This window comes from Triticum dicoccoides, chromosome 3B (genome assembly GCF_002162155.2).
Source record: "Triticum dicoccoides isolate Atlit2015 ecotype Zavitan chromosome 3B, WEW_v2.0, whole genome shotgun sequence".
Taxonomy (NCBI): Eukaryota; Viridiplantae; Streptophyta; class Magnoliopsida; order Poales; family Poaceae; genus Triticum; species Triticum dicoccoides.
In genome coordinates this window covers 762,711,538-762,719,294 of record NC_041385.1, presented here as the reverse complement: position 1 = coordinate 762,719,294, position 7,757 = coordinate 762,711,538, and the positions used below count along the sequence as shown (strand labels likewise).

The 7,757-nt window shown below is 42.7% G+C and overlaps 2 long non-coding RNA genes across 9 annotated transcripts; both read left to right on the top strand.

The window, feature by feature from the left end:
* Positions 1-871: 871 nt before the first annotated feature.
* LOC119278349 lies at positions 872-2,807 on the top strand. The gene is made up of 4 exons (XR_005137726.1): positions 872-1,839; positions 1,926-2,352; positions 2,460-2,544; positions 2,750-2,807. It is a non-coding gene; the product is annotated as an uncharacterized LOC119278349 (long non-coding RNA).
* A 369-nt stretch (positions 2,808-3,176) lies between these two features.
* On the top strand, positions 3,177-6,492 carry LOC119278348. 8 transcript variants are annotated; one of them, XR_005137723.1, is made up of 9 exons: positions 3,217-3,231; positions 3,334-3,341; positions 3,645-3,674; positions 3,767-3,833; positions 3,914-4,026; positions 4,144-5,133; positions 5,220-5,525; positions 5,770-5,850; positions 5,945-6,492. It is a non-coding gene; the product is annotated as an uncharacterized LOC119278348 (long non-coding RNA). The 8 variants fall into 8 exon arrangements; XR_005137725.1 differs by lacking the exon at positions 3,217-3,231 and adding an exon at positions 3,232-3,250; XR_005137722.1 differs by lacking the exon at positions 3,334-3,341 and having other exon boundaries at positions 3,177-3,231.
* The last annotated feature ends 1,265 nt before the right edge of the window (positions 6,493-7,757 follow it).

The window sequence follows — 7,757 nt, the reverse complement described above, 5'->3', positions numbered from 1 at the left end:
AGCCAATGCTCTCACTCCTTTTTGGTTGATTAATAAGGCGCATTCAAGCCAACCTCCTCACACCCGCATGCATGTAGAGGATAATTAATGTTCTACTTTGCTAAAATGAGGCAAACCTAATTAATTTTGTTTCGATTAGTGTTAGTGGCCTTGTATAGTTGCAAATTGTAATTTTTATAGCAGCCTTGTATATAAAAATAGAGGGAGTAACAAAGACTGAGCTCCAAACACAAGAACGACCCAGTTGCGGGACGCATGCGACGCCCGATGCGACACAATAACAACCCTAGACAAAAAAGCACGAATCCTGAAGCTTTTGATCTGGTGGCAGAAAAGTTTGACGATAGTTAACACATTTTTTTTCCTGCATGGAAGTCGACACGGATTAACAATTTGCCAGCAAAATTTATATCCAATGACGTCATTCCTGAAAAAACAAAGAAATAAAAAATTGACTGAATAAACTGCAGCCCGACGGACGTGAAAAATGCAGTACATAAAACATTGACAACTCAAAAAGAAGAGAAAACACAAACCCATAAATCCCTGCAAAAAAGTATAACAGATAAATCTAACATATAAAGCCTCCTAGAGTACCCGCTATCCTGAAGCCTTCGCGTCGCGCATGCGTTTTCCTTCGCACGATTTCACTGCGACAGCGATTTTTACGGTGCTGTCAAAGTCTTGGCCGTTCGTTGTTCGTGACTCCTTCGTTTCGCTTTTCTTGTATGATAGGTGGGCCTCAATTGCCCTCGGGCCCAACATTCTGGTGTGGCCTGTGTGTGTGCTGGGTGAGAAAAGGAGGAGAATGGGGGTGGATCGTGGTGCGAGGTGAAAACTCAGCCACCAATCCCCCACGTCTCCGAGCAACCAATCCAGGCCCTGCTCCCCTCCCTCTCCACCGTGCCGCCTCCTCCCCTTCTGCCCTGCTCTCCACCACATCTCCTCTCCTCCCCTTTACTGTCCTCTCCGGCGGCGGCGCCAATCTGCGGGCAAAGGGAGACGGCGGGGGCGCCAATCTGTAGGCAAAGGGAGACGGCGGCAGCGCTCGATTCAATCTGCGGAAGAGAGAAGATGGAGGGAGGAGAGAAGATGGAGGGAGAGAGAGAAGGGGAAGAGAGGAGGGAGAAAGAGAGAGTAAAGAGGAGAGAGAGGTGAGGCGGCTGGCAGATAGGGTCACCGGAAGGAGCGCCCGCTTTTCTTTCCGGCGGTAGCGCCGACCTGCAGGCAAAGGGAGAAGATGAGAGGGAGAGAGAGAAGGAAGGAGAGGGGGGAGAAAGAGAGAGGAAAGAGGAGAGGGAGGTGTGGTGGAGGACGGGAGAGGGTCACCAGAAGGAGTGCCTTTCGAGGTCGTGCGCCGGCCGGAGCAGCAGGAGCAAGGATCTGGCGGCCTCTGCCTCCCCGTTGCACGCCAGCACCGCATCTCCTTCATATTTTATTTTCAGTTTTCACATGTTGAGCTATAGGTTGGCTTGATCTCTTGTGTTAGGGACGTGTGAGGTTGAACGACTGAAAATTGTTACAGAACTTTCCCTATGGCCGGTCTGTTTCACAATTGTCTTATCATAATGCTAAAGAAGTCTCTTTTTTGCAGGAAGCCTTCCGATCTGTGGAGAATATTCATGGCTTGGTGAACATGGTTAAGAGAACTCCAAAACCATCTGTCATTGTCTTATATTATGCCAAACTAACTGAAATATCCTGAATATCCGAGTCACTTGTATCATGCGTATGCATCGCTGAAGCTTTTCATCTTGCAAAAGAGCTACAATAAAAAATTAACTCAGAAGAGACCTTTTCAATTTCTCCCTCGTATCCAAGTGTGACAATAGAGAAATGGTATGCCTTCCAACTTTTCTCGAGTTAAGATAATTTTCCATAATATAATTATTTGCTTTCTGATAAATCTCCTCTTTACTTTTCAGGTTTCTAGAGCTCGCCGTGGATCCTTTTTTGGCTGCTGTGATTTTTTTAACATGCTGCCAAAATGTTCAATGTCTCTGTTATCACATGGATTTAGTCTTCCAATGCATTCTCGTCGAACAATGTAGGATGTGAGCTTCTTCGGCTTCTTCCAGCGGCCCGGCCATGACGTCCTCAAGCCGCCGACGCTCAGAGCGACATCAATGGCCCTCTCCCAAGCTGCACTGCTCCTGATCTTCATCGCCTCACACTGTTGTGCTCCGCACAGTTCAGCCTGACCATGATGTTCTCAAGCCGCCGATGGTCACAACACACGTGGCGACCCGCTCCCAAGCTGTGTTGCTTTTCCATCAGCGCTGACAAACTTAGTTTGTTTTTGAATGTGGGCATCAGGTCTCCGAGTCGTTTAAATCTGAACGCAAGACCAAGGTATCACATATTCTTGTAAAATGTCGATGGAAGAGTTCTTCCTTCAAGTAAGATTTTGATTGTTCCCTTTTGCCTAACAAAACATATATGCTGCTTCTAATTTGTAGGCTACTAGCCTGAGCATTGCGGAACAAAGCAGGAAAGCATTTGCTGAACTTAATAAAAGCAAGCATGGAATTTAAGTAGGTTCAGGTAATTTAAGTTAATTAGATTACACGCTTCTTCCTTGCTTATTGGAGAAGATGTTTGTATGCTTTCTCTCGTATGCATGCTTGTGTGGTGTCATCATTTTTTAGTGCGCTGCAGTACCTATTTAGGTTAGTTCTTTGGGTGTCCTTTGTGCACGTGTGCTGCTTGCTGCTTCCTAGCTCGGGGGTCTAACAGTGACTGTGTTTAGGGTGTGGTGGACAAGGACGCCTCTGCCACAGCACCTGCATCTTCATCTCTGCCATTTACGTGCCCCTTGCCATCCATCTCCTTGCTAATTAGGGTGACCTCTTTTTGGGTACCGGCTAACTAATTTGATGCTTCTATTAAATGTTTGGGGGTTTCTTGAGGGGTGAAAATACTGGTAGTTAATTTATTGGCATCAGTTAGCACTGTTGGAGATTAGTTTATTGACTTAAGGTTCCAATCCATGAAGTTTACATTTTTGGTCTTTCCTTTTTATTGCTCATCACACACACACATATATATTTGTGCCATGGTTAAAGTTTGTTAATATTATTTCACAGAAATAGTTAGCTATAGAGGTTTGTTATCAATTTGGTTATAGCTTATGGTGGAGACCAAGAACAAACGATTTTTTATGAAAGGTTTGATTGCAGGTATACCCAAATCAAGGTCTTTTATCTAATTGGTTGGATAACTACTTTTCAGGTGTCTTCTGATTACCACAGTAACACAATTTTCTTACTCATGCTTTGCGCTTAGTATATTTCTTCACTCTGAAAAATTAACTTTTGTTGGTTGCACGTCAAGTAACAAAGGTAATACTTTTTTGTTGCTTCATTGGCATGGTTAGTTTTACATCATTTACTAAGTTGAAAGCAGTTGAGATGTATGCCTTAATATCTGTTGTTTTGTTGCGTGTTGCTATTCCTTGAGGCCACTCCAAGATGATCGTTATTTCTTATGCAGACAAATAATTGCTGTAACATGATTACATTTACTGATTGGCGTAGCTGTACTTTTGGATGGCAGTGTTCATAGCTTAGTGGCAGTGTTTTAGATGTCTTTTTTTCCTGTATCCTATTGGTGCCTTTGGAAATTAAGAATTACTTTCTTTTTAGGATTCTTGCCGGAGGAGACGAACTTTTATGGTGAGTTTTTTTTGCCCTGTATGCCTCGCTTCAGATCAGGTTTACCTCTGTTTAGTGCCATTATTGTTGTTGAACAATTACTTTCTTTTTAGGATTCTTGCTGGAGGAGATGAACTTTTATGGTGTGTTTTTTCCCCTGTATGCGTCGCTTCAGATCAGGTTTACCTCTGTTTAGTGTCATTATTGTTGTTGAACAATTGAAGATCTCTTAAATGCACATAACATTGCTAAACATGTAGGCTGATGCTGTTGTTATTATGGATGAGCTGTTGAAGGCCAAGGTTTTCCTTGTGAGAATGCCATAGGTACAAGAAAAGATTGCCTGAAAGGTCTTTATGGTTTATTCTGCAAGGTAAAAAGTGTGAAATATGAAACATATCACATTCACTCGGTCAGTTGCCCATTGTATTTTTTTGGCCTGTTTGTTACAATTTCTTGAGGCACATAGTGCTGTTTGTACAACCTGCAGGTTAGAGGCCTGCTGAGGCTAGCGTGAGGTCTGCTATGGCATCGATGATCTGGGTGTCATGACTGTGAGGACTGCTCGCGCCTCTCCGCTCACAAACCGTGTGACAGAGTAAATACTCTGGTCCACAACAATTAGACCTTCCTCCCTCTCAGCTATGGTATTGCAGCACAACAATCTCCTTCCACCTTCATTTGTTGGGCTAGAGCGTTAGAAGACATTCTAATTTTCTAGCTATATTTTGCAATGTTAGACTGGTCAAATGTGTTTGTATATGGTCGCAGTGGCGTGAGCTTTTTCATTACTTGATCTGTTTATTCAAACTCAATTTTTCTGTTGTTGTGGAGAGGAGGATCATCTGCTCTTTCATACATATTTATTACCTTCACTATGATCATGGTATCGATTAAACTATTTCTAAATAAGCTTCTCCATCAAACATGTCCTAATTATGTCTTTCAAGCTGGGGGTTGCTCACCCAACCTTTCATGGAAAAATGGCAATCTGTTCACTTTGTGATCATTTATTTATTTGAAGTTGCCTAGGAAAGTTGGACAGACATAAAACTTGGTCCAGGAACTCCTGGATATTGCAATGTGTACTCTGTTTTCATCTGAATTTATTAGTTGCTAGAGGTTGTACCTTTGACGTGGACCATAAATTGTCCATTTGAGCTGAACTTTCTCCAGAGGAGAAAGTCCCGATGCAAGCTGCCATGTTTCTTAGCTGTAATTTCTTTTACCATCGTCTGAAGAATTTCTTCCTACCTGTTTGCTAGGCCTGACCAGTATTCAAGCACCCTAGCCTTTTTTTCCCTTGGCAAGAAACCTTGGCAGGTGCTATGAGGTACAGAAGCTGGAGAGATAGTTCCGAAACTCCTTGAGGGCTTGGAGGGTTTAGGGTGTTTGAAAATGAGACCCAAATAAAATTCTTTTCCATGTCGTTGTTCTGCTGGAACTGTTATTCTTATTTCTCTCGTCAACAATGGATATTGTGCGTATTCTGTACTATCATGCTTTTTGGGAAATAATTTAAAGATATCCTGTTCACTTATTTCTCACTAAATCCCATCTGTCCAGGTGCCACAAAGTGCCCAGGCAGCTGGAAGCACACATAAAACCATCGATGCTCCTTTCCGTAGGAGAAATAAGTGAACGGACAATCTTTTCATCTTTGTATAAATTCAGATGTGATTAGCCAAGTCCAGAAGATTTGGTCTACTTCTCACTAAATCCCATCTGTTCTTCAGATAATACTTTTTCTTTGAGTTCAGACGCGATTAGCCTTCATGATGCATGGATGCAAATTTGGACAGTTGGATTCTTGATGTGCACATAAATACATTGAGAAGATGGAACTAGAATTAAACTTCCGTCCAACTGCAGGTTAGTATATGCCTTATATGTTCTATGGAATTCCGCTTTCTCATTAGAACAGCCAGAAGTGTAAAATTACTGAAGTTTGAATGTTAATCCAGCTTAATACTTGGGGCCTCTGATATAGTGATATATGCATCAAAATAATAGATTTTTATTATTGCAAATTGTTGGTGACTACTGATCATCCTTATTATTTTTTATTCATACGGTTCACGGGGCAATGAGTATGAGATCTGTTCGTGGGTGTCAGGTCAAGGTTAGAGTGGTTCTGCAACTATTTCCATCTGAAAAGATATACTTTGCAGCATCCTGTATGATACGTATATGCTTGGTTAGTACTATTCATATCTGTGTTACTGTGTTTATGTGCTTCCTCCATATATTTTGCCTCACCTCGGCTTCATCCTGTGTCTCCGGCGGTGCAGCAGAGGCGTCCGAGCTGTCGAGGTGAGCAGTGGTGGACAACTATATAGTGTGTCCTCTTCTTCCTCGACGATGCCTCCGTGCTTTCCCATGTCGCCTCACCAGCCACCACCAACAGCAGTGTATTGATCTATGGCGGGCAAGACCAAAGCACTGCAGCCGCCCGAGGGGCGCCCAAGGCCAAGCCTACACTAGCAGCGGCGATGACGGAGGCGGAGGCGAAGGAGCTCCCCAAGGCCATCGCGTGGCAGCTGGTCCAGGACAAGCTCGCCTGGGTTGCCGTGGCCGGCGCCGGCGAAGGAGGAGGGTGGAGGTGTGGTGGACAAGGACGCCATGGCCGCCTTCGCCACTGCCTCTCTACCACTTCAGAATATCACTATATCTTCATCCCTGCCTCTCTGCCACTTCAGAATAATAGTTGACGTTTTCACCATAAATCTGTGTACTGCAGCATTTTTATAGATACTCTCTGTAAATAAAATCTTTTTTTCTTTAAGGGTTCATATATAACTCTGTTACAACATTGAACTAAATCCTGAATTCCTGATCCTTCCTTGTGTAGCCTTATCTCAGACATACGTAACTGATTAAAGCTATGCACAGAGAAAAGGTGTAGACTCGGTTGCTGGGCATGAACTCCGGCATAGACTACTTTAGTTTTCTTCCAGTAAAGGAGATGTCGAATGAGGTGTTCTTATAACTTCTAAGCTTATAAGGGAATATATGCACCACCATTGGAGTAGCAATTTTAGTTCTCATATTGTAGTATTAAATTATATGTGCCAGGATTAGCATAGTGAAAAGTGATATGCCTCCTATATGACCGACTCATAGACTTATCTAAAAACTGGATCCTATGCTCTGCACCCTTCTTTTGCTTCGTGCCATTATTTACTGATAACTGTTCTCACTATCTATATTTAAACCTTCTCAGTGTAAGAGTGACAAGACACTCTCCTATCCATTCAATTGATTCCTTTTTTCTTATCAGTATTTTCAGGTCAACTACACTAAAAGCAAACTAAAAGATTCAGATTATAATACGCTCAAGGTCAGGCTTGCAAACAGTGATCTACACGCCAATTGTCGCATCATGCTAAGAACCGACAAGAGAGCCACCGTGACAACCAACTGGTCTGAGTTCCGCCGCCTTTCAAAAATCCATGAAGTAGACTTCTGTACCTTTCGTTTCAAAGTCACCACAAAGCAGCACCTGGTTCTCATCGTGCATTGCCTTTAGATGAACCATCAACAACAACGGAAATCGTATCTAAATATCATCTAGCATTGTAAGGACTACTAATCAAGCTCTATAATAGGGCTACCTTCCTCTGTTTTTCGACGATGCTATCTGTTGCTTTTGAACAACTATTACATATGCTTTTACCTATATAACCTCAGCTGTTGTTCCTCATCGATCTATTAATATGCATAATGCCACCCTTATCTATAATTATCTGTTATTGCTATTTTTTCTGTTTCAAACATCGAGTACTCACCAGCAACAACAAATATGCTAAGCAAGAAAGAGGCATGCACCTTCCACTCAAGGGATATAGCACTATCATTTAGCACAGAGTGTTCCAGGAGAAATAGTAATCATGAACAGAAACAATAACCAGTAGTAAGTACTCATTATTTCAATCTGTGACTGAGTTTTTCTATCACCACTCTTACAATACTTGGCTTGCCGTCGGTCTTTGCGCCATTGGCGCAACGGGTCATCTAGTTACAAGAACACATGGACGAGAATGTACAGAGAGCACTCATGCTGGGTCCACAATGCTGCCTGCGTCGTGCTAGAAAAACATGAAT